The sequence below is a fragment of the Schistocerca nitens genome, chromosome 2 (assembly GCF_023898315.1).
Source record: "Schistocerca nitens isolate TAMUIC-IGC-003100 chromosome 2, iqSchNite1.1, whole genome shotgun sequence".
NCBI classification, from domain to species: Eukaryota; Metazoa; Arthropoda; class Insecta; order Orthoptera; family Acrididae; genus Schistocerca; species Schistocerca nitens.
Window position 1 is genome coordinate 23,051,499 of NC_064615.1, and position 27,299 is coordinate 23,078,797.

The window sequence follows — 27,299 nt, forward strand, 5'->3', positions numbered from 1 at the left end:
GAGAACGCGAAAGTGCGTCTGCTATAACATTTTGTGTACCGGGAATATGAACAATCGTAAAATTAAATTCCTGTAAATATAGCTTCCATCTGCTTAGTCTGTCGTGAGTGAATTTAGCCGAAAGTAAAAATTGTATCGCTCTGTGGTCTGTGTATACAGTGGTATGTCTTCCATAAAGAAAATGCCTAAATCTCGTAAAAGCCCAAACAACACATAATGTTTCTAGTTCAGTATCGGAATAATTTCGTTCAGCAGGTGACAAAATGCGGCTTGCAAATGCGATGTTTTTAATTACTGTTGAGCCACCTTCTTCAATTTACTGAAAAATATGTACGCCTAAAGCTGTGTTGGAACTGTCGGTGGCAATGGAAAAATTTCTAGTATGGTCTGGGTGCGATAAAAGTGGAGCATTCAACAAAGCATGTTTCAGGTTCACGAATTCAGAATGTGCTTGCTTATCCCATGACCAAATAGTGTTTTTACCTGTTAATTGGCATAATCTAGGCGTGTCTAAAGCAGAATGATGAATAAATTTGCGAAAAAAGTTAATTAAGCCCAAAAAACTGCGTAATTGTTTCTTCGTTGTGGGAACAGTAATGTCACGTAGAGCTTGAAGTTTTTCTGGATCAGGCGCAATGCCTTCTACTGAAATTACGTGTCCAAGAAATTTTATAGAAGTTTTGCCAAAATGCGATTTACTGAGATTAATTGTAAGTCCTTGTGCATGAAAGGTTTGCAATAGTTGTTCTAAAATCAGATTGTGTTCAGTCCAATTAGCTTCTGCGATAAGAATGTCATCTACGTACGTCGTAATTCTGCCTTTAAGTTCTGTCGGAAGTATAGTGTTCAAACCGCGAATAAAAGCTGCAGAGGAAATAGTTAAACCGAACGGTAATTTACAAAACTGATAACAGTCACCAAAACAGAGAAAAGCTGTATACTTTCTGCAATTCGGATGGAGCTGAATTTGCCAAAATCCCGATTTCAAATCTAATGTAGAATAAATAGCTGTACCGTGAAATTTCTGTAGAAGTTCTTCTAAAGTCTGTGGTCGATCTGTTTCATTAATAATAATGTCATTGATGTGACGTGAATCAAGTACAAGGCGAAGTGAGCCATCTTTTTTCTTAACAATATGCAGTGGGTTTATGTACGGACTAACTGCCGGTTCTATAATTCCTTGATCGAGCATATCCTGCAATTCTTTCTTAACCTGTTCTCTGTGGATATATGGAATGGGATAATGCTTTGCTTTAAATGTATCGTGCTGTTTGACTTGAAATTCGTACATAAAGCCGGACATAGTACCAGGAATGTTATCGAAAACTGGAGCTTGCTGTAAAAGAATTTTGTGTAATTGCGTTCGTTCGTCGTCTGTATTTGCACTGCTTTGTTTAACTTTATCAGAAATCATCTGCATTACGTCGTAGTCAGCTTCGTCTGGAGTGTTATAGTTATGTACGTACGTGTCTGTAAACAATGCGGAATTACAGTCTATGTTACGTGTTGCGGAAATGACCTCTGTGCGGTTAATTGTTTGTTCTTCCGCAGATAAAGAATGCTGAAACTCTAAAGCTAATTGTACATTTTCGTCCTTCAACATTAAATAAGAATTTTGAAAATCAACCACTGCGTCGTGTTGTACGAGAAAATTAGTACCTAAAATAACTTCTGTTGTCAATAAAGGAACAATCCAAAAATTTGAGTGAAAAGTATGACCTCCAATACAAAATGATAAATGCGTCTGTAATTTAACGTCTACTCCTTTACTCGATACTGCTCCTTTTACTTTTGTTTTGCCTAATGGTAATGTGGGATAAGTATTCTCTTTGTTACACTCCTTAAAAGTTTCTTCATTAATGACTGACATAGGTGATCCAGACTCAATTACTGCTGAAAATTTCGATGAACCTATTTTAATTTCGATGACAGGATGTGAAATAGTTTTCTGAACAACTGGTTTTTCCTGTAAAAGAGTGTCTCTTACATCGTCAAAAGTAATTACATTTTCGTGAACAACATTCTGCGTGTCAAAACTAGTGCTTATATTATTGGAAGATGCGACCTGTACAGTATCTAGTCAAATTCTATCTGACGTGTTATTATTATCAGGAGGATTCCGTGGCATTTCTACTATTTGAACTGTTCTATTACTTCTTCCAGACGTGTTACGCTCTGGATGGTACCTACTGTCAGGTTCATTCACGAGAATATGTTGTTGCTGATCATTTTGCTGTTGGTACGACCGACTGTTGTTAAACGTACGCTGAAAATTGTCCTCATTATTTCTACGTCTGTCGTAATATTCATTCCTATACGGTGCACTGCGATAGGAATTGAAGTATTGTGTTTTCTGTACGTAGTTGTTTCTTTGCTGCCGTGCGTTACTGTTTGTTGTACCTGGGACTATACGTGCACGCGGCGAAGCATTAAAGCCTGGTTGACCTTGTGCATTCCATTGTTGGTTAGGTATGCTAACCGGCTGACTTTCATGCAGTTGTGATGGAAAACGTCTATTGTTACTAAAATGTGGTTCCTGTTGCTCATAATTTTGACGATACCGATAATTAGAATCTTGTCTGTTATTAAAGTTCGGTCGGTTGTCATTCCTAAAACGTCTATTACTTCTACTATTGAAATTACGTGGTTGATCATAATTACTGTAAGTTTGTTGACCTTGATTATTATATGAAAAATTTTTGTTTACGAAGGAATAATCAGATTGCTGCACTTCTAAAAGCTGCAACAGATCCCTGAATGCTGAAATATTTTCTTTCTGTTGACCCGTGAGAAGTGACACTCTTAATGATCGTGGTAATTTAGAGATACATAATTGAATGAGTGCGGATTCACTATAGGGTTCACTTAAATACTGGTTTTGTTGGACCATGTGCTCAAAAAATTGCGTGACACTGGGAAAATTGGAGTTCTCATAATTCGGTAGACTAATTAGCTGATCTTTAATTCCGCGCTGTGTCGTCTTCGACCAGTACGCTGACAGAAACGCATTCTGAAATTCTTCTACCGAGTAACATTGCCTCGCGATCGGTCTCATACGAGTTGCCGGCTCGCCTTCCAAAAAACTACAAATAAATTCAAGTTTGTGCGTAACGGGCCAACTCGGTGGAAAGGCAAAGCTAAATTGTTGTATCCAATCTAGCGGATGAATCTGTGTTCTATCATTTTTAAACACTTTAAATTTCCTTACTGACAGAAAATGTTTGTAATCGAAATTGTCCTCTCTGTGTGATGGAACAGGTTCAGGATTGTAAGAGAATCTATTGAACTGTGGTTGTTCGGAATCTAAGTCCCGTACTCTCTGTAGATTACTCAAATTATGCGCGCTGCGCGAGTCTGTCAAATGTTCGAAAAGTGGCGTCTGCTGTGATGTGTTATTAACTGAAATACTTTTCATCTCTGTTACTTCTTGCTGTAAACTTGACAATTTTCGACGCAATGTGTTATTAGATGAATCTATCTCATTAATAGTCTGCTGTAGATTTTGAAATTCAGGTGTTTGATTAAATGAAACCGGTGAAGTATCGTCTGATTTATTGTCATTAGTACTTTCGATGACATCAATACGACTGGCCAATTCATCACATTTTTCAGTCAGTATTTTTACCTGATCATCGGTTTTAGTGTCAGTGGCATTAATCTGGTTTTGCAATTTACGTGTAGTTTCGTACAGTTTTCTAACATCAGCTTTCACGACATCGGAATCCTGTGTTAGTTCTAATTGTTCAAATCTGTCTGTCACTGTTTGAATATCTACTGCGTGTGTATCTGTTTTTGATTTAAGATCAGAAATTTCATCACGTAATTCCGCGTTCAACTGTTTGATGGAATTAATTTCCTCGGACACTGTGGCAATATTATTGTCTACGTATGTTTTTGCTTTTGCAAACATTTTACGTTTGTCTTCTTGTCTCTGAGCTGTGATTGTTTCCATTACTTGTCGTTTCACTTTATTTTGATCCTGAATAAATTTGCGGAAACGCGTATCACTGTTTTCTATGTGAAGACTAAGACGTTCGTTAATCTGAGTGTTCTGTTGCTCGAATTTCGCGTCTATCTTAGCGTCCATTGTGCGCGAAAGTTCTACAGTCATTGCTTTAAACTCGTCGCGTAATTGTGTAGCTTTTTCAGAGCATTGTTTAGCGACTGTACTAATTTCCCTTCTAAGTGTTTCTGTTGTAGCTGTTTGCATTTCCCTTAATTCTTGAGCAACAGATCTAATTTCTTCGCTATTTTTCTTTGAACAAGCCTCAATTTCCACGCGTAACTGTACCTTAGTATCATGACACTGCGCGGCAACGGCACTAATTTGTTCACTAAGCTGTCTGGAGTTGTTGTCTAATTTTTCATTTAACTGTTCGTTCTGTTGTTTGGACTCTTCCTTATTTTGTAGCAATATTGCCATAATTTGACCCAATGTGACATTATCTACTCCATTCACTGTGTTGTTTAATGGTGGATCTGGAATTGTCGCATTTTGTGTGACCATTTGGTCATTCTGTAATTTACAAAAACGTTTATCAATCGGATGTGCACTGTCAGATACTATTTCGGAACTAAAAAAATCCGTCGTACTTTCAGTATCCTGTCCATTTTCATTAGAGAAATTTGTCTGTACTTGATTTGAATTTTCCAAACCGGGTGTGTTAAGCTGGGCAGCGCTCTTTCCAACAGAACGCCCCGCGTCATCAATTGTCGTCAAATTAACAGAGGAGACAATTGAGTTCGCTTGTTCATCATTAAGGTAAAAGTCGTCATTCGCGGTTGGAACGCACAGACTGTTAGTGAACACAGCATTGTCATCTCTACTCTGCGCGTCACAATTGCTATCGGTCACGTTGTTTAAGTCGGAAATTTCATTCAAAATACCTCGCGATACACTATTCACAGTTTTTCGCGGCATTTTCACAATAGTCAAAATTATTCACAAAACAAATAAGCACAATGCAAAAAACAACACTCAAATACAACAGAGCAACGAATTGCCGATGATCTGAGGAAAAAAATTCACAAATTAGTAAAAGCGTTGCGCCAAATTCTAATTATATTTAAGCAAATAAGAGAAGATATCTGACTGTTTTTCAAAAGATTCTCACGAAATACGATCCTGGACTGGGTGTCGCCAAGTGTAACCTCCCCACGGAAAATTTCAAAGACTATATTTATTAGTAAATGGAGCCAGAGCTAAGTGTAAGCTTCCCCAAAAAATATTAATGACAAAGACAATTAAGCAAAAATTAGCTATCTGACCCAAATATAAGCTCCCATAAAATAATGAAACATGATCCCATGACAATGGAAGTACAGTGATAATCAAAAATCAATTAAACCGAAATGTCGGTCTTTGGCCCTGTGCAAAAATCAGAATTAATTTCTTACCTTAGTAAAACTGCATGTCAAAATTCTGCTCTTATTCTGCGCCACAGCTTGCAGCAGATGCATCGCAATAACTAAATTTTTTTGAAGTTAATTGAAATTTTTGTTTAAACGAAATGGAAGGAAATCGAATGATTCTTTGTTAAAATTGCTTTTAAATCCAAATTATTATTGGGGGCGATTCTTACAGAAATTACACTTAATTGACATCATTAGCTGATCGCAATGCTGCTTAATAATATACCTTGTCCTGAATCTCGACCATTGCGGTGCCGACGCCCGCCGACTGCTCTGCGCTACCACTACTGACAGACACCTCTCGCATCTAGACCGCGACTGGACTCTCTCTAAAAGCTAACTCGCGACTACTGCCTCTGGTCAGAGATTGTCATGGCTCGCCATCGCTGCCTATGAAACGTACGCGTTTCAATATACAACTTCAGAAATCAGGTGGCAGTTATAAGAGTCGAAGAACATGAAAGGAAAGTAGTGCTTGGAAAGGGAGTGAACGAGCATTGTAGCGTACCCCTGATGTTATTCAGACTGTACATCGACCAAGCAGTAAACGAAGCTAAAGAAAAATTTGGAGAAGGAATTACAGTTCAGGGATAAGAAATAAAAACTTCGACGTTTGCAGGTGGCAATGTAATCCTGTGAGAAACAGCAGAGGACTTGCAAGTGTGTTGAATGGAATCAACAGTGTCTTGAATGAAGCGTATAAGATGAACATTTAAAAAAAGCAAAATGGTTGAAATGGCTCTGAGCACTATGGGACTCAACTTCTGAGGTCATCAGTCCCCTAGAACTTAGAACTACTTAAACCTAACTAACCTAGGGACATCACATACATCCATGCCCGAGGCAGGATTCGAACCTGCGACCGCAGCGGTCTCGTGGTTCCAGACTATAGCGCCTAGAACCGCTCGGTCACTTAAGCCGGCTAAAAAAAGCAAAATAAGGTTAATGGAAGGCATTCGAATTAAATCGCGCTCTTCAGGGTGAATCAGATCAGAAATTGAGACGCTGAAAAGTAGTAGATGAGTTTTGGTAATAGGGCAGTAAAACAACTGATGATGGAGGGAGTAGAGAGAAAAAAGCGCTTGTAAAGGAGAGAAATTTGTCAACATCGAACGCAAATTCTAGTGTTGGGGTGTTTTTCCTGAAGGTATTTGTCTGGAGTGTAACCTAGTGTGGAAGTGAAACGATGACGGTAAACAGTTCAGACAAGAAGAAAAGAGAAGCTTTTTAAATGTGGTGCTGTAGCAGAATGCTGAAGAGTTAATGGGTCGATCGTGTAACTAATGAGGAATTATGGGACAGACTGAAAATGTAGTACTGGAGGGAAGTGTGGGAATGCAGCCTGGGGACGAGTGCAACAAGCGGGTTCAGCTTGTAACGCCGCTGCGCAATGTGAACTGTCGGTTCTATTGTGCATAGCGATGTATTTATATTATTTCCGTAACATCTGTCATCCCCCCACTAACCATGGACCTTGCCGTTGGTGGGAAGGCTTGCGTGCCTCAGCGATACAGATGGACGTACCGTAGGTGCAACCACAACGGAGGGGTATCTGTTGAGAGGCCAGATAAACATGTGGTTCCTGAAGAGGGGCAGCAGCCTTTTCAGTAGTTGCAGGGGCAACAGTCTGGATGATTGACTGATGTGGCCTTGTAACATTAACCAAAACGGCCTTGCTGTGCTGGTACTGCGAACGGCTGAAAGCAAGGGGAAACTACAGCCGTAATTTTTCCCGAGGACATGCAGCTTTACTGTATGATTAAATGATGATGGCGTCCTCTTGGGTAAAATATTCCGGAAGTAAAATAGTCCCACATTCGGATCTCCGGGCGGGGACTACTCATAAGGACGTCGTTATCAGGAGAAAGAAAACTGGCATTCTACGGATCGGAGCGTGGAGTGTCAGATCCCTTAATCGGGCAGGTAGGTTAGAAAATTTAAAAAGGGAAATGGATAGGTTAAAGTTAGATATAGTGGGAATTAGTGAAGTTCGGTGGCAGGAGGAACAAGACTTTTGGTCAGGTGATTACAGGGTTATAAATACAAAATCAAATAGGGGTAATGCAGGAGTAAGTTTAATAATGAATAAAAAAATAGGAGTGCGGGTTAGCTACTACAAACAGCATAGTTAACGCATTATTGTGGCCAAGATAGACACAAAGCCCATGCCTACTACAGTAGTACAACTTTATATGCCAACTAGCTCTGCAGATGATGAAGACATTGATGAAATGTATGACGAGATAAAAGAAATTATTCAGGTAGTGAAGGGAGACGAAAATTTAATAGTCTTGGGTGACTGGAATTCGTCAGTAGGAAAAGGGAGAGAAGGAAACAGGGTAGGTGAATATGGATTGGGGGGAAGAAATAAAAGAGGAAGCCGCCTTGTAGAATTTTGCACAGAGCATAACTTAATCATAGCTAACACTTGGTTCAAGAATCATAAAAGAAGGTTGTATACCTGGAAGAATCCTGGAGATACTAAAAGGTATCAGATAAATTATATAATGGTAAGACAGAGATTTAGGAACCAGGTTTTAAATTGTAAGACATTTCCAGGGGCAGATGTGGATTCTGACCACAATCTATTGGTTATGAACTCCAGATTGAAACTGAAGAAACTGCAAAAAGGTGAGAATTTAAGGAGATGGGACCTGGATAAACTGAAAGAACCAGAGGTTGTAGAGAGTTTCAGGGAGAGCATAAGGGAACAATTGACAGGAATGGGGGAAAGAAATACAGTAGAAGAAGAATGGGTAGCTCTGAGGAATGAAGTAGGTAAAAAGACGAGGGCTAATAGAAATCCTTGGGTAACAGAAGAAATATTGAATTTAATTGATGAAAGGAGAAAATATAAAAATGCAGTAAATGAAGCAGGCAAAAAGGAATACAAACGTCTCAAAAATGAGATCGACAGGAAGTGCAAAATGGCTAAGCAGGGATGGCTAGAGGACAAATGTAAGGATGTAGAGGCTTGTCTCACTAGGGGTAAGATAGATATTACCTACAGGAAAATTAAAGAGACCTTTGGAGAGAAGAGAACCACTTGTATGAATATCAAGAGCTCAGATGGCAACCCAGTTCTAAGCAAAGAAGGGAAGGCAGAAAGGTGGAAGGAGAATATAGAGGGTTTATACAAGGGCGATGTACTTGAAGACAATATTATGGAAATGGAAGAGGATGTAGATGACGATGAAATGGGAGATAAGATACTGCGTGAAGAGTTTCAAAAAAAATGGTTCAAATGGCTCTGAGCACTATGGGACTTAACTGCTGTGGTCATAAGTCCCCTAGAACTTAGAACTACTTAATCCTAACTAACCTAAGGACAGCACATAACACCCAGCCATCACGAGGCAGAGAAAATCCCTGACCCCGCCGGGAATCGAACCCGGGAACCCGGGCGTGGGAACCGAGAACGCTACCGCACGACCACGAGATGCGGGCCGTGAAGAGTTTGACAGAGCACTGAAAGACCTGAGTCGAAACAAGGCCCCGGGAGTAGACAACATTTCATTAGAACTACTGATGGCCTTGGGAGAGCCAGTCATGACAAAACTCTACCATCTGGTGAGCAAGATGTGTGAGACAGGCGAAATACCCACAGACTTCAAGAAGAATATAATAATTCCAATCCCAAAGAAAGCAGGTGTTGACAGATGTGAAAATTACCGTACTATCAGTTTAATAAGTCACAGCTGCAAAATGCTAACGGGAATTCTTTACAGATGAATGGAAAAACTGGTAGAAGCGGACCTCGGGGAAGATCACTTTGGATTCCGTAGAAATGTTGGAACACGTGAGGCAATACTAACCTTACGACTTATCTTAGAAGAAAGATTAAGAAAAGGCAAACCTACGTTTCTAGCATTTGTTGACTTAGAGAAAGCTTTTGACAACGTTAACTGGAATACTCTCTTTCAAATTTTGAAGTTGACAGGGTAAAATACAGGGAGCGAAAGGGTATTTACAATTTGTACAGAAACCAGATGGCAGTTATCAGAGTCGAGGGGCATGAAAGGGAAGCAGTGGTTGGGAAAGGAGTGATACAGGGTTGTAGTCTCTCCCCGATGTTATTCAATCTGTATATTGAGCAAGCAGTAAAGGAAACAAAAGAAAAATTCGGAGTAGGTATTGAAATTCATGGAGAAGAAGTAAAAACTCTGAGGTTCGCCGATGACATTGTAATTCTGTCAGAGACAGCAAAGGACTTGGAAGAGCAGTTGAACGGAATGGACAGTGTCTTGAAAGGAGGATATAAGATGAACATCAACAAAAGCAAAACGAGGACAATGGAATGTAGCCAAATTAAATCGGGTGATGCTTAGGGGATTAGATTAGGAAATGAGACACTTAAAGTAGTAAAGGAGTTTTGCTATTTAGGGAGTAAAATAACTGATGATGGTCGAAGTAGAGAGGATATAAAATGTAGACTGGCAATGACAAGGAAATCGTTTCTGAAGAAGAGAAATTTGTTAACATCGAGTATAGATTTAAGTGCCAGGAAGGCGTTTCTGAAAGTATTTGTATGGAGTGTAGCCATGTATGGAAGTGAACATGGACGATAACCAGTTTGGACAAGAAGAGAATAGAAGCTTTCGAAATGTGGTGCTACAGAAGAATGCTGAAGATAAGGTGGGTAGATCACGTAACTAATGAAGAGGTATTGAATAGGATTGGGGAGAAGAGAAGTATGTGGCACAACTTGACTAGAAGAAGGGATCGGTTGGTAGGACATGTTTTGAGGCATCAAGGGATCACAAATTTAGCAATGGAGGGCAGCGTGGAGGGTAAAAATCGTAGAGGGAGACCAAGAGATAAATACACTAAGCAGATTCAGAAGGACGTGGGTTGCAGTAGGTACTGGGAGATGAGGAAGCTTGCAAAGGATAGGGTAGCATGGAGAGCTGTATCACACCAGTCTCAGGACTGAAGACCACAACCAAGGTACATAGACCATAACAACAACATCTGTCATATATATCAAACTGCAACAGTCGCAACATACATTTGTTTGCCAATGTCACATCTGTCATATATATTAACAGAAGTATTATACATACTAACGTCATTGAAGGTATTATACATACCCTATCATATATATCAAACTGCAACAGTCGCAACATACATTCGTTTGCCAATGTCACATCTGTCATATATATTAACAGAAGTATTATACATACTAACGTCATTGAATTGTACACCTAATAATACTAAGGCAGCGGAGCGTTTAAGTAGTATTATTGTAATATTCCGACTGCGAGTGCAAGCAATGATGCGCTACTGTAATTGAGACGACAACGCTTTTTGCTATGAAAAAGAGCATCTATGCCTTTTGGTAATTTTGGAGAGAAGTTATGGCTATTGGACATTGTTTATTTTTTTGGGGGAGGGGGGGGTCAGATATGTCGTTTGCGTATAGACGTAATTTGAAGTGCAGAGAAGATACAACATGTAATCGCAATTGTCAAGAAGAAAAAATTTTTTTATGAAAAATATCGTCTACGAACTTTTATTCGATCTTGGATCCTCGGACCTTCATAAAACGATTAGTGTGTTTTTTTGCAATCTAGTGCATAGTGATTTCTTCGGAAATTAACAATATTGGGCGAATCTGCTACTATCACGGTCCGAATGACGCGAAATATTTCGCGGCCAGCTTGTGTGTTAAAGACGTTCCCTAAGCGACCAGTTTGTTAGTAAGAACAATCACCCTACCACTGTTGTTCAACCTTCTCACTCTAAAAGTGTTTCCAGAAAATCTTAGGGCGACCGTGAGTACTTTAGCTGTCACGAGAGACGGAGCTTTCACCGCGATCTGTAGCAGTTTTCTCCGACTTTGCCTCGCGTTCTCTGAGAACCGGAGAAACGTAAAACTCCGACCGCCATCCTGTACCGAACCCCTTTCTCTCGTTACAGCAGCCACGATGAAGACATATTCATCTATAGGTAATTTTTTTACAGAGTTTTATATTAGACAGGCCTAAATTTTAAAATCTATGCCTCTAGGCAGAAAAACGAAAGTGAGTTTAAACGCAGTGCCTGTCGTATCTGTGTAGAAGTCAAAGGTCAAGTTCATTAATTTTTCATTACGACGTAGCAGTGCATTATAAGCTTGATTTAGGAGGCACTAGTTATTCGGAGACGAAGAGGCTAGCACAGGATAGAGTAGCACGAAGAGCTGAATGAAAGTGCTGCATGAAAGTAGTCTTCGGACGGAAGACCACAACAACACTCGGAAACAAACCTAGTTAGTGTACAATTTGGACCGAAAAGCTTCACTTTATTAAATGACTTAAGCTGCTTCACTGCACCAAGAGTATATTTTCTGATGTTGGCAACTGTTCTTTATCCGAATTCAGAAATGGCTCTGAGCGCTATGGGACTTAACTTCTGAGGTCATCAGTCCCCTAGAACTTAGAACTACTTAAACCTAAGTAACCTAAGGACATCGCACACATCCATGCGCGAGGCAGGATTCGAACCTGCGACCGTAGCGGTCGCGTGGTTCCAGACTGTAGCGCCTAGAACCGCTTGGCCATTCCTATCCGAATTCAGGAATATTTCTTCATCTTTAGTGTTGAGCCGTCCGGCTTGCTTTCAGCAGATTGTTTTACGATGGTTCTGCTGGGCCGTCTCACTTCTTGGATAATTCGACTGTTGCCCAAAAATTTTTCCGTGACATAGTGTCTAGTGCAGGGATCGCGAGGTTATTTGGGCTCATGCGCTTTGCTGTGAGGTTGTCTTGGAGGTTGGTGCCGTTGGTTGTCGCGAGTGACGCGGACTGCGACGACAGGTGCAGGGACAGTCCACTGTAGTGTGTCTGAGGTGCCTGTTAATTGTGTAACAGCGGTGGTCCAGCTTGCCATTGCTAGAAGCGTGTATCACCGAAGGTTCTATTAGCATCCTGAAGAGCAGATCAAGAGTGTGTGTGTTGTTTTGGAATTCTGTGTAGGGGGCTTTTGTGGAGTCTGCAATGAACTGGTGACATTGTGGCAGACTCTGGAATTCTGACGCCACCGTATTAATTCTAGCTGGCCTAGAGAGCTAACCTATGAGCTGGTAGTTTCCTTCTACCTCGTCCTCCAGCAGGTGCTGAGAATTTTTTTACTACTTGTATTGTTCTCGCTCCCTGGTTACATGTGAAGGCAGAGTTACGTTTATTCTCCTCTTAAAGTTCGAACAGTACTGTGCCCTCAAGTTACTTGTGTTTTGTTAAATTCTAATAAATAGCTTTTGCTCGTAACAAGTGTATAAGTGGCATACCATATGAAGGGCTTAATTCAATAGTGGTACAAGCCCATTTTTGTTCATTCTGAGAAATAGAGTCCTAAAGTTAAATGAGCGCTGAAAAATCTGCAGTTGAGATACCAGAAATATTCAAGCATATGGCTTCTTCCTAGAGATGAACCTTTCTTTCTGTTTGTGTCAACCATTAATTTCAGAAGCATTATAGATATAATGGTGGAGGTAATGGACTTCTACCTCTATTGAATATGTTTTAGTTATATTTGTTGCTTGTGGGAACAAATCTATGTATCAGGTTTCACCACTCAAGTTTTATTCTTTGCTAACAGATCGTAATGGCCACCTTGAACACAGTTGTTTTGTTAAGGGCCCAAAAAGTAGCCATTTGACACTGAGGCTTGTACCTGTGTGTTATTCTTTGGAGCCAGGTCCTTAACTTAAGTAATCAGGGTTTTAATTTGTCTTGTTGCAATCTAGTTAATGTTTTTCTTGGAACTGCCACTCTTTCTAATGACATGCTTTGGCTCCTATGATAGATACTGATTGAAAAACCTGTGTGCCTGAGATTTACGTTACTTTGTATTTTTGCATTCAGTCTTTGCATTTTAAAGTGTTCACTACCTGAAGTCATGTAATTATTGTTACTACACTACTGGCCATTAAAATTGCTGCAACAAGAAGAAATGCAGATGATAAACGGGTATTCATTGGACAAATATATTATACTAGAACTGACATGTGATTACATTTTCATGCAATTTGGTTGCATAGATCCTGAGAAATCAGTACCCAGAACAACCACCTCAGGCCGTAATAACGGCCTCGATACGCCTGGGCATTGAGTCAAACAGAGCTTGGATGGCGTGTACAGGTACAGCTGCCTATGCAGCTTCGATACCACAGTTCATCAAGAGTAGTGACTGGCATATTGTGACGAGGCAGTTGCTCGGCCACCATTGACCAGACGTTTCCAGTTGTTGAGAGATCTGGAGAATGTGCTGGCCAGAGCTGCAGTCGAACATTTTCTGTATCCAGAAAGGCCCGTACAGGACCTGCAACATGCGGTCGTGCGTTATCCTGCTGAAATGTAGGGTTTCGCAGGGATCGAATGAAGGGTAGAGCCACGGGTCGTAACACTTCTAAAATCTAACGTCCACTGTTCAAAGTGCCGTCAATGCGAACAAGAGGTGACCGAGACGTGTAACCAATGGCACCCCATACCATAACGCGGGTGACACGCCAGTATGGCGACGACGAATACACGCTTCCAGTGTGCGTTCACCGCGATGTCGCCAAACACGGATACGACCATCATGATGCTGTAAACGGAACCTGGATTCATCCGAAAAAATGACGCTTTGCCATTCGTGCACCCAGGTTCGACGTTCAGTACACCATCGGTGGCGCTCCTGTGTGTGATGCAGCGTCAAGGGTAACCGCAGCTATGGTCTCCGAGCCGACAGTCCATGCTGCTGCAAACGTCGTCGAACTGTTCGTGCAGGTGGTTGTTGTCTTGCAAATGTCCCCATCTGTTGACTCAGGGATCGAGACGTGGCTGCACGATCCGTTACAGCCATGCGGATAAGATGCTTGTCATCTCGACTGCTAGTGATACGAGGCCGTTGTGATCAAGCACAGCGTTCCGTATTACCCTCCTGAACCCACCGATTCCATATTCTGCTAACAGTCATTGGATATCCACCAACGCGAGCAGCAATGTCGCGATACGATAAACCGCAATCGCGATAGGCTACAATCCGACCTTTATCAAAGTCGGAAACGTGATGGTACGCATTTCTCCTCCTTACACGAGGCATCACAACAACGTTTCACCAGGCAACGCCGGTCAACTGCTGTTTGTGTATGAGAAATCGGTTGGAAACTGTCCACATGTCATCACGTTGTATGTGTCGCCACCGGTGCCAACTATGTGTGAATGCTCTGAAAAGCTAATCATTTGTATATCACAACATCTTCATCCTGTCGGTTAAATTTCTCGTCTGTAGCACGTCATCTTCATAGTGTAGCATTTTTAATTGCCAGTAGTGTACTTTTAAAATATGTTCACTGTAGTGAAGTTGCCGTAACACCTTTCAAAAGTTCTACTTATTTATATGGTAACTGCAGGTTCTTTCTTCTGGAATTAAATTAAGTGAAAATTCGCGTTAAAAGAGCTAAGTTTTCTAACTCATGCTAAAACTAAAATAGTTATCACCTAATCTCTATGAAATTTGTCGGTTTTGAAACCTTCTTTTCCTGAGTTATAATCGGTATGTAAAACTTGTCGTTTCAGCGCTATTTCATGTGGATCATCATCACATTCTTAAAATGCTGTTTCTTGTAGCACTATGTCATCATAAATTGTAATATGAAGTACTTAGCCCGTGTTACTCATCCTATGAAAGATAAAAAAAGGGTTTTGAGTTTTAATATAAAAGTTCGATTTTCTGTGTGGTAAATTATTTTAAGGAAAATGTGTAATGTAACCTCCGCCCAGCATCTTAGTATTTCGCTCGCGCTCCTACCACTACAAGTGTGATTCTCGTTTAATGACACTGTCGTCGTTTAGATTACCACTGCTGTTGTGTGGTGTTTTACAGGTGACGAGGTAAGTGCAGCAGTTCTGTGGCATCATTGGGTTTACCGCGTGGGTCCCGCGAGCGGGCACGTGGTTCGACGCCAGGACGTTGGGGTCCGCAGCACGGCAGCTGCGGGGGGCGCGTCAGTCCGCAGGCGGGGGCGTGGCCGGGACAGAGGCGGGCAGTCAATGCGGCGGTCGATAGCGACCAGCGGCTCCGCGTGGCCTGGCGGCTATCTCGGGCGTGAAAGCGGCCAGACTTGCTGAACTCCGTGCAGCCGGGATCAGCGCCGCCGCAGCGGCAACCGCCGCCAGCCCCTAATCGCCGCTAACTGCTGCCGCTGCGGCGGCTGCCGCGCCACCCCCGCGGGGGTGGATCACTGTGCGCCAGCCGCTCTCCGATGCTCTGTCGACGGAAACACTTTGACCGTCGCGGTGTACTAACGCTGTCCTGTCCGCCAGAGAGTGCTTCACAAGCTGTATATCACTTGCCATACCTCACTCTAAGAGGTATCTCATCCCCTTCAGTAGCGTTCCAAGAATCCCTCGTATGCATTTTTCATTTGTATCTTTAAAGAACGAAAATGGGGAACTTTCCAAGTGTCATATCTCACATCTGTCAGGAGGATGAAAAGAACAACGTAGATCTACCGTACGAATGGATTTGTACCCAAAAATCGGATAAGATATTCTGATACAAAATAACTATTCTGTTCACTGCACCATCGCGAAAAAGAAAGTAATTAAAACATAAATAGTTTATCACGAGTATCTTAAGCGTCATAACAAGAGACTGACTGGTTCAGGGTGCCAATAACAAAACTTTTTACAAGCTGAAATTTGCTGGCAGGTTAAAACTGTGTGCCACACCGAGACTCGAACTCGAGACCTTTTCCTTTCGCGAGAAAGTGCTCTACCAGCTGAGCTACCCAAGCGAGACTCAGGACCCGTCCTCACAGCTTTAATTCCGCCAGTACCTCGTCTCCTACCTTCCAAACCTCACAGAAGCTCCTCTGTGAACCTTGCAGAACTAGCACTCCTGCCAGGAAGCTGCTTCATATCAGCGCTCACCCCGCTGTAGAGTGAAAATCTCATTGTGGATACATCCCCAAGGCTGTGGCTAAGCCATGTCTCCGCAATATCCTTTCTTCCAGGAGTGTTAGTTCTGCAAGTTTCGCAGGAGAGCTTCTGTGAGGTTTGGAAGGTAGGAGAAGAGGTACTGGCGGAATTAAGGCTGTGAGGAGGCATCGTGAGTCGTGCTCTGGAGTAGCTCAGCTGGTAGAGCGCTTGTCCGCGAAAGGCAAAGTTCCCGAGTTCGAGTTCCGCCCGGCACACAGTTTTAATCTGCCAGGAAGTTTCATATCAGCACTCATCCTGCTGCAGAGTGAAAATCTCATTCTTTTTACAAGCTGATTCTTACAAAAAGAGAGTTGTTGGCTGTTGTTTCCAAAATTAATGTAACCAGCAACGAATGTAATTTACGCGTGAACACCCGTCTGAAGACGAATCTCCCGGTTCGCAACAGTAACACGGCGCTATTTCTGCAAGTAAATAGCGTTATTAACAGCGGCTGGGTGCTGTTACCTTCTCTGCTACAATCAGCTGTGATGATCTGACCAGTTTATAACACTCCTAAGTGCTACTGTTATACCTTAACCTCAAAACTGGGGGCAGTTTACAAAACAGAATTATTTTGTTATAGCGACTATGGTATAAAGCAACAGAGTAGTGTTACCCTCTGAGAGGAATTTTGTTAAGTTGGCCGTGTTGTTCCTAACGGAGGTGGCTTATCGGAAATGAAAGTCAAAATTACGTAAATGTTGGAATAGTAACAAACAAAATTTTGTTTAGCTATATTGTTTACAGAATAAGGGAAACGGTCGCCAGCCTAATTAGGCGAGAGAAAGATTAACGTTCTCGTTTATGAAAGTAGGTATAAATAACTATAATGGACAAACACAACCTAGACTTAGCCACACGCGAGTGCAATGAATTCTGACACACATATGTTTTAAGATTGAAGCTAACAACTGGAGCAGCACAAGCTATTTGCAAAAATTATAAGAGATACCGAAACACTCTATTACTTTCAGGCTTACAAAAGGTGAATGGTCTTTATAACATTACTATTAACATGCACTTCTAATACACAAGATACACAAACACTTGGCAAACTTGAATATATAATGTTCCACAACTGCAGCTTTCTCACTTTTACTACAGCGAAACACAATACCGACCAAATTGCAAGAACTGACTCACCTTTAAGAATTTACTACAGACAATAATGTGATCATTTGCCTTATAAGTCTCAGTCTTAAGAACTTTTAATATTGAAGTTAGCAACAGCACTTTAAATAGCAGTTTTAATAGGAAACTTATTTTGAGCAAGCAACATTTATTTTAACTCACTCTCTTGCCACATTATCTTTAACTTTCTTTTTACTAAGTTCAAGAGGCATTAATTAGCATAACATTGGTCATAAAAGTTCTTTCAGTAGGGACACTCGGTGATTACTTTAGTTCAAACGGAAAGGAACCTGAGAGGTGTTATGATGAGGAGAATAATCAAGGTTGGTACATAAATTCAGATATAAATTACCTTATATTTCAGCACATTAGCACATCCGTTAAGCTGATCCTTCACTGTACATCATTATAGTATTACGTTACAGTGATTGCGCAACGTGGTGGCAACTGCATGTTGGTAGGTGGATCCGCAGACTGAATTGCTGGACTCTTGTCATTTCTTGGTGGCGACGACAGATACAAATTCCAGCTATTTATCCATCCATCCGAGGCCTTAGAAAGAAGCAGGAAAAGCCTCTCTCGGAATCAGCACAACAACACATCCATTACATAGCGGTGCATGGACTCGTAGCTCATCTCCGACCGGTGGCTCGTCCCCGACTGACTATCAGTTCCACCTTTTCCACCTAGGCCAACCACAATTTGCGCGCGCTACACAGTTCCGTTCCCGAGGGGAACCACTACACCTTTTACATACAGAATAACTAAGAGCCCTAAGTGAAGGTCAGCAGTTTACATAACAGCAAACAAACACATTAAATAAAACAGAACATTTTCACATATTGACACTTCTACAAAAAACATCACACAGAATTACAATTATATACAGTAAGTTTTGTTCCCTCCAAATGGGAAAAAGTATTTACAGTACAGATACACTACTTTGCATTGAAACAAACTACGACATCAAAGTTTTAACAAAGAAAAGAGTATACAATTTTGTGTTATCTATTCAATCAAAAACATTTACAGGTTCTTAACGATGTAATATTAAATGAAAAAAAAAGCAAAATAGATGAGTAGAGCATTAGAGCTATGGTGTTACAAGTTGACATCACAGCCACCTACCATCTTCGAAGAATGCCATGGGTCTGATGATGGTCGTGTGATATGAACGAAACCGGTCATTTACGTCCTTGCAGCATACGTGGTGCGATCAAGACTGAATTTTAAACAGAAACATTTTTTCCTAGAGACTTATTGAGGGGCTGAAGTTGGAATATTGCACGATGTCCCATATCACATTCCGTATCTTTTCGACCGAAATTGTCCGAGAAAAAAATGTCTTGCCTTACTTATTGAACGCCCCTTGTAACATCACAGATAAACCGTAATGTCTCAGTATTAATGGCACACGGAACAGAAACGTTCGCTCTGCTATTTTGTCGACAACTGATTTTTGACACTGTGGCTGTGTACAAAGTACAAGCTGATTGCTGCAGAGAAGGTAACAGCACCCGGCTGCTGTTAATAACGCTATAGTCTGGAACCGCGCGACCGCTACGGCCGCAGGCTCGAACCCTGCCTCGGGCATGGATGTGTGTGAGGTCCTTAGTTTAGTTAGGTTTAAGTAGTTCTAAGTTCTAGGGGACTGATGACCTCAGAAGTTAAGCCCCATAGTGCTCAGAGCCATTTGAACCATTTTTTTACGTGATATAAATTCTTATCTGTTCATGTATGAAGCCTGGTAATTTCGTAGCAACTTTTATGAAATACTTTGACAGTAAAATACTTTATTGTTGTGTACGTGTGGTACTGTGCGACAAAACTGCTCAGTTTGCTTAAAGAAAAGTGTTGCCACCTCGAGATAACAGTAGCGTTAATTTTGATAAACGATCTCCGACAAGCAATGTCTTTAGAATAACAGCTCGGAAATCAATAAAAATCATTAATCTTGCATAGTTCAGATTACTTATCATACATTTATCTTGTTTGTTGGTTATAAATGATTATTTTCGTGAATGAACTTTGTGACAACATGAGACCACATTGAGAAACAACATTGCTACACGTTCCCAGGTGGAGAGTTCTTTAACAAAATGACGGTCATTTGCCGGGAAAAGTAGTGATAAACTAAAGCCTCATGTCACATTAACAGTAAGTAAGTAATTCTATTATAATCTTGCTGAACTTGTAAAACGCAACACACCCACAATTACACCACACGTTACAACAATTACAGTGATACTTCATTGGGTCCTTAACTTGTAAAAAGAAAAAGTTCTCGCATCTTTCACATCTTGGGAACCCAGAGGGAAGTACAGCTTGACAAAAATGGTTCAAATGGCTCTGAGCACTATGGGACTCAACTGCTGAGGTCATTAGTCCCCTAGAACTTAGAACTAGTTAAACCTAACTAACCTAAGGACATCACACACATCCATGCCCGAGGCAGGATTCGAACCTGCGACCGTAGCGGTCTCGCGACTCCAGACTGCAACGCCAGAACCGCTCGGCCACTTCGGTCGGCACAGCTTGACAGCTTGGTACAAATCGACTAACATATTTGACAAACTTTCTCCATGTTTTGGCACCTCAACAAGTCTAGGAACATCTACATCTACATTTATACTCCGCAAGCCACCCAACGGTGTGTGGCGGAGGGCACTTTACGTGTCACTGTCATTACCTCCCTTTTCTGTTCCAGTCGCGTATGGTTCGCGTGAAGAACGACTGTCTGAAAGCCTCCGTGCGCGCTCGAATCTCTCTGATTTTACATTCGTGATCTCCTCGGGAGGTATAAGTAGGGGGAAGTAATATATTCGATACCTCATCCAGAAACGCACCCTCTCGAAATCTGGACAGCAAGCTACACCGCGATGCAGAGCGCCTCTCTTGCAGAGTCTGCCACTTGAGTTTGCTAAACATCTCCGTAACGCTATCACGGTTACCAAATAACCTGTGACGAAACGCGCCGCTCTTCTTTGGATCTTCTCTATCTCCTCCGTCAACCCGATCTGGTACGGATCCCACACTGATGAGCAATACTCAAGTATAGGTCGAACGAGTGTTTTGTAAGCCACCTCCTTTGTTGATGGACTACATTTTCTGAGGACTCTCCCAATGAATCTCAACCTGGTACCCGCCTTACCAACAATTAATTTTATATGATCATTCCACTTCAAATCGTTCCCCACGCATACCCCCAGATATTTTATAGAAGTAACTGCTACCAGTGTTTGTTCCGCTATCATATAATCATACAATAAAGGATCCTTCTTTCTATGTATTCGCAATACATTACATTTGTCTATGTTAAGGGTCAGTTGCCACTCCCTGCGCCAAGTGCCTATCCGCTACAGATCTTCCAGCATTTCGCTACAATTTTCTAATGCTGCATCTTCTCTGTATACTACAGCATCATCCGTGAAAAGCTGCATGGAACTTCCGACACTACCTACTAGGTCATTTATATACACTCCTGGAAATGGAAAAAAGAACACATTGACACCGGTGTGTCAGACCCACAATACTTGCTCCGGACCCTGCGAGAGGGCTGTACAAGCAATGATCACACGCACGGCACAGCGGACACACCAGGAACCGCGGTGTTGGCCGTCGAATGGCGCTAGCTGCGCAGCATTTGTGCACCGCCGCCCTCAGTGTCAGCCAGTTTGCCGTGGCATACGGAGCTCCATCGCAGTCTTTAACACTGGTAGCATGCCGCGACAGCGTGGACGTGAACCGTATGTGAAGTTGACGGACTTTGAGCGAGGGCGTATAGTGGGCATGCGGGAGGCCGGGTGGACGTACCGCCGAATTGCTCAACACGTGAGGCGTGAGGTCTCCACAGTACATCGATGTTGTCGCCAGTGGTCGGCGGAAGGTGCACGTGCCCGTCTACCTGGGACCGGACCGCAGCGACGCACGGATGCACGCCAAGACCGTAGGATCCTACGCAGTGCCGTAGGGGACCGCACCGCCACTTCCCAGCAAATTAGGGACACTGTTGCTCCTGGGGTAGCGGCGAGGACCATTCGCAACCGTCTCCATGAAGCTGGGCTACGGTCCCGCACACCGTTAGGCCGTCTTCCGCTCACGCCCCAACAACGTGCAGCCCGCCTCCAGTGGTGTCGCGACAGGCGTGAATGGAGGGACGAATGGAGACGTGTCGTCTTCAGCGATGAGAGTCGCTTCTGCCTTGGTGCCAATGATGGTCGTATGCGTGTTTGGCGCCGTGCAGGTGAGCGCCACAATCAGGACTGCATACGACCGAGGCACACAGGGCCAACACCCGGCATCATGGTGTGGGGAGCGATCTCCTACACTGGCCGTACACCACTGGTGATCGTCGATGGGACACTGAATAGTGCACGGTACATCCAAACCGTCATCGAACCCATCGTTCTACCATTCCTAGACCGGCAAGGGAACTTGCTGTTCTAACAGGACAATGCACGTCCGCATGTATCCCGTGCCACCCAACGTGCTCTAGAAGGTGTAAGTCAACTACCCTGGCCAGCAAGATCTCCGGATCTGTCCCCCATTGAGCATGTTTGGGACTGGATGAAGCGTCGTCTCACGCGATCTGCACGTCCAGCACGAACGCTGGTCCAACTGAGGCGCCAGGTGGAAATGGCATGGCAAGCCGTTCCACAGGACTACATCCAGCATCTCTACGATCGTCTCCATGGGAGAATAGCAGCCTGCATTGCTGCGAAAGGTGCATATACACTGTACTAGTGCCGACATTGTGCATGCTCTGTTGCCTGTGTCTATGTGCCTGTGGTTCTGTCAGTGTGATCATGTGATGTATCTGACCCCAGGAATGTGTCAATAAAGTTTCCCCTTCCTGGGACAATGAATTCACGGTGTTCTTATTTCAATTTCCAGGAGTGTATATTGTGAAAAGCAATGGTCCCATAACACTCCCCTGTGGCACGGCAGAGGTTACTTTAACGTCTGTAGACGTCTCTCCTTTGATAACAACATGCTGTGTTCTGTTTGCTAAAAACTCTTCAATCCAGCCACACAGCTGGTCTGATATTCCGTAGGCTCTTACTTTGTTTATCAGGCGACTGTGCTGAACTGTATCGAACGCCTTCCGGAAGTCAAGGAAAGTAGCATGTACCTGGGAGCCTGTATCTAAAATTTTCTGGGTCTCATGAACAAATAAAGCGAGTTGGGTCTCACACCATCGCTGTTTCCGGAATCCGTGTCGATTCCTACAGAGTAGATTCTGGGTATCCAAAAACGACATGATACTCGAGCAAAAAACATGTTCTAAAATTCTACAACAGATCGACGTCAGAGATATAGTAGTTTTGCGCGTCTGCTCGACGACCCTTCTTGAAGACTGGGACTACCTGTGCTCTTTTCCAATCATTTGGAACCTTCCGTTCCTCTAGAGACTTGCGGTGCACGGCTGTTAGAAGGGGCGCAAGTTCTTTCGCGTACTCTGTGTAGAATCGAATTGGTATCCCGTCAGGTCCAGTGAACTTTCCTCTGTTGAGTGATTCCAGTTGCTTTTCTGTTGCTTGGACACTTATTTCGATGTCACCCATTTTTTCGTTTGTGCGAGGATTTAGAGAAGGAGCTGCAGTGCGGTCTTCCTCTGTGAAACAGCTTTGGAAAAAGGTGTTTAGTATTTCAGCTTTACGGGTGTCATCCTCTGTTTCAATGCCATCATCATCCCGGAGTGTCTGGATATGCTGTTTCGAGCCACTTACTGAATTAACGTAACACCAGAACTTCCTAGGATTTTCTGTCAAGTCGGTACATAGAATTTTACTTTCGAATTCACTGAACGCTTCACGCATAGCCCTCCTTACGCTAACTTTGACATCGTTTAGCTTCTGTTTGTCTGAGAGGTTTTGGCTGCATTTAAACTTGGAGTGAAGCTCTCTTTGCTTTCGCAGTAGTCTCCTAACTTTGTTGTTGAACCACGGTGGGTTTTTCCCGTCCCTCACAGTTTTACTCGGCACGTACCTGTCTAAAACGCATTTTACGATTGCCTTAAACTTTTTCCATAAACACTCAACATTGTCAGTGTCGGAACAGAAATTGTCGTTTTGATCTGTTAGGTGGTCTGAAATCCGTCTTCTATTACTCTTGCTAAACAGATAAACCTTCCTCCCTTATTTTATATTCATATTAACTTCCATATTCAGGGATGCTACAACGGCTTTATGATCTCTGATTCCCTGTTCTGCACTTACAGAGTCGAAAAGTTCGGATCTGTTTGTTATCAGTAGGTCCAAGATGTTATCTCCACGATTCGGTTCTCTGTTTAATTGCTCGAGGTAATTTTCGGATAGTGCACTCAGTATAATGTCACTCGATGCTCTGTCCCTACCACCCATCCTAAACACCTGAGTGTCCCAGTCTATACCTGGTAAATTGAAATCTCCACCTAAGACTATAACATGCTGAGAAAATTTATGTGAAATGTATTCGAAATTTTCTCTCAGTTGTTCTGCCACTAATGCTGCTGAGTCAGGTGGTCGGTAAAAGGAGCCAATTATTAACCTAGTTTGGTTGTTGAGTGTAACCTCCACTCCTAATAATTTACAGGAACTATCCACTTCTACTTCACTACAGGATAAACTACTACTAACAGCGACAATCACGCCACCACCGGTTGCATGCAATCTATCCTTTCTAAACAGCGTTTGTGCCTTTGTAAAAATTTCGGCAGAATTTATCTCTGGCTTCAGCCAGCTTTCTGCACCTATAACGATTTCAGCTTCGTTGCTTCCTATCAGCGCTTGATGTTCCGGTACTTTACCAATGCAGCTTCGACAGTTTACAATTACAATACCGATTGCTGCTTGGCCCCCGCATGTCCTGACTTTGCCCCGCACCCTTTGAGGCTGTTGCCCTTTCTGTACTCGCTCGAGGCCATCTAACCTAAAAAACCGCCCAGTCCACGCCACACAACCCCTGCTACCCGTGTAGCCGCTTGCTGCGTGTAGTGGACTCCTGATCTATCCAGCGGAACCCGAAGCCCCACCACCCTATGGTGCAAGTCAAGGAATCTGCAGCCCACACGGTCGCAGAACCGTCTCAGCCTCAGATTCAGACCCTCCACTCGGCTCTGTACCAAAGGTCCGCAGTCAGTCCTGTCGACGATGCTGCAGATGGTGAGCTCTGCTTTCATCCCGCCAGTGAGACTGGCAGTCTTCACCAAATCAGATAGCCGCCGGAAGCCAGAGAGGATTTCCTCCGATCCATAGCGACACACATCATTGGTGCCGACATGAGCGACCACCTGCAGATGGGTGCACCCTGTACCCTTCATGGCATCCGGAAGGACCCTTTCCACATCTGGAATGACTCCCCCCGGTATGCACACGGAGTGCACATTGGTTTTCTTCCCCTCTCTTGCTGCCATATCCCTAAGGGGCCCCATTACGCGCCTGACGTTGGAGCTCCCAGCTACCAGTAAGCCCACCCTCTGCGACCGCCCGGATCTTGCAGACTGAGGGGCAACTTCGGGAACAGGACAAGCAGCCATGTCCGGCCGAAGATCAGTATCAGCCTGAGACAGAGCCTGAAACCGTTTCGTCAGAAAAACTGGAGAGGCCTTCCGTTCAGCCCTCCGGAATGTCTTTTGCCCCCTGCCACACCTCGAGACGATCTCCCACTCTACCACAGGCGAGGGATCAGCCTCAATGTGGGCAGTATCCCGGGCAGCCACAGACGTAGTCCGATCGGATGATGCGTGGGACGAGCTGGCCGTCCCCGAAAAACCCCCATCTGGACCCTCACAGTAATGCCCATTGGCAACAGCCTCAAGCTGTGTGACCGAAGCCAACACTGCCTGAGGGGAGGGATGCCAACTCAGCCTTTATCCGAACACAGCAGTTGCAGTCCCTATCCATGCTAAAAACTATTGTGCAAAGAACGTCTGAACTAATCTACAGAGGGCACAAACAAATCCACACAAAATTTAAACGGTTATTAAAATACAAGATTGCCCAGTAAATGCAGTAATGCTGCTACTTGCGCACTGCTGGCAGCTGCTTATCCAGCGGCGGCAGGGAGCACACTGGCTGTGACCAACCGACACTGGCCGTTCAAAACAAAAACAGAAGACAGACGACTACGCGAATTTACACTATTCAGGTACTAAAACGCGATGTTACAACTCTCAAATACTATAATACGCCAGAAATTTATGAATTAAACGATGCAAGTACCAAAAACACGCAAAGAAATTAAGAATTAAACTATGTAACAAATAAGTGAGCTAGGAGTATACGACTTTCTGCTGGCAGCTGCTTATCCAACGGCGGCAGGGAGCACACTGAGTACAAGAGAGCACCGAGGACAAAATAACATTGCAAACGTGTTTCATCAAAAAATGGAACTTAGAACCATTTCCACTCCTCATTTCGTTTTGCTGACGTCCGATTTCACCACATAAATATTGTCAAAAAATATTGACGTGATCCATATAAACCGCCTATGAAATATCTCTTCATTTTCGTGAACTACTTTTAGAGCATTTAAAACAAAATGTCGTTGTTACTGGGGCTTCCCGTCGGGTAGACCGTTCGCCTCGTGCAAGGCTTTCCGTTTGACGCCACTTCGGTAACTTGCGCGTGAATAGCCTTTTAAGACATGCAAGATAAGGCATGAAGAAATTTACATATTCATGTTTTAGCATGACGCCGGGTACGGGAGATTGCTTTACTGTGACAAGAAAATAGGAAACACTTTGCATCGTAGCAGAATTTCTTTACTTATTGTCGTAGTACAGGAGGCGCCAGCATTGACATCCAGTTTCATTGCCTATATGCCACAGAGCTAAGTTCTGTTCAATATAAACTCTGTCACTAAAAGCCGGCAAGCATTCTGCATTTGCAGCTGATTCTCGCCAAAATATTTTTGTTTGAAAACAATACTACGACTTTTTGGGTATGTAATAGTTATGTTTGTTTGGGCAAATACATTGAAACAGACTGTTGTTAGTAAGAATATAGAAGAACATCCTTGCATTAAATACAGAGCCAGAAAATGGCAGTTGATATTATAGTGTTGTATTTGCATGACCTTGTGCTGTTGCCTGGTGATAAACACGGTTCGTTTACTGCAGGTAAATGGCTCTGAGCACTATAGGACTTAACGTCTGAGGTCATCAGTCCCCTAGAACTTAAAACTACTTAAACCTAACTAACCTAAGGACATCACACACATCCACTCCCAAAGCAGGATTCGAACCTGCGACCGTAGCGGTCGCGCGGCTCCAGACTGTAGCGCCTATAACCGCTCCGCCACTCCGGCCGGCTACTGCAGAGACACATAAACAAAATACATGGCACAGAAAACGAAAATGGCTCTGAGGCAACCGTATATGTTCATCTTCAACGTGTCCATATCACCAAATAGAGAGCACAAACATTTGTGGAACGACAAAATCGTTTGCTTCCTATGGAGTGTTCTTCACAACATTTCTAATGAACATCAATACTTGATGGAATGTCCCCCTGCTCGCTCGAATCCGTCGAGGCGTATCATCGATAAGATTATGAAGGGAGCCCTGGTCCAGATTGTCTCACTCTTCAATGTCGATTCTGCGTAAAGCTTGTAGATTACGTGCTCGTTGTCGACATACAAAACAACTCGCTTCAATCGAACCCACACATGTTCAGTTCATCTCTGGGAAACAGGCTGGTCACTCTATTCAGGAGATCCCAGCATGCTGAAGGAACGTCTTCACGTGAAAAGCACGATGAGCAATTGAAGTATAATCTATCAAGATGTCTTCAAAATGTTGGTGATACGAGCCTACTATTAGTTGAGAACT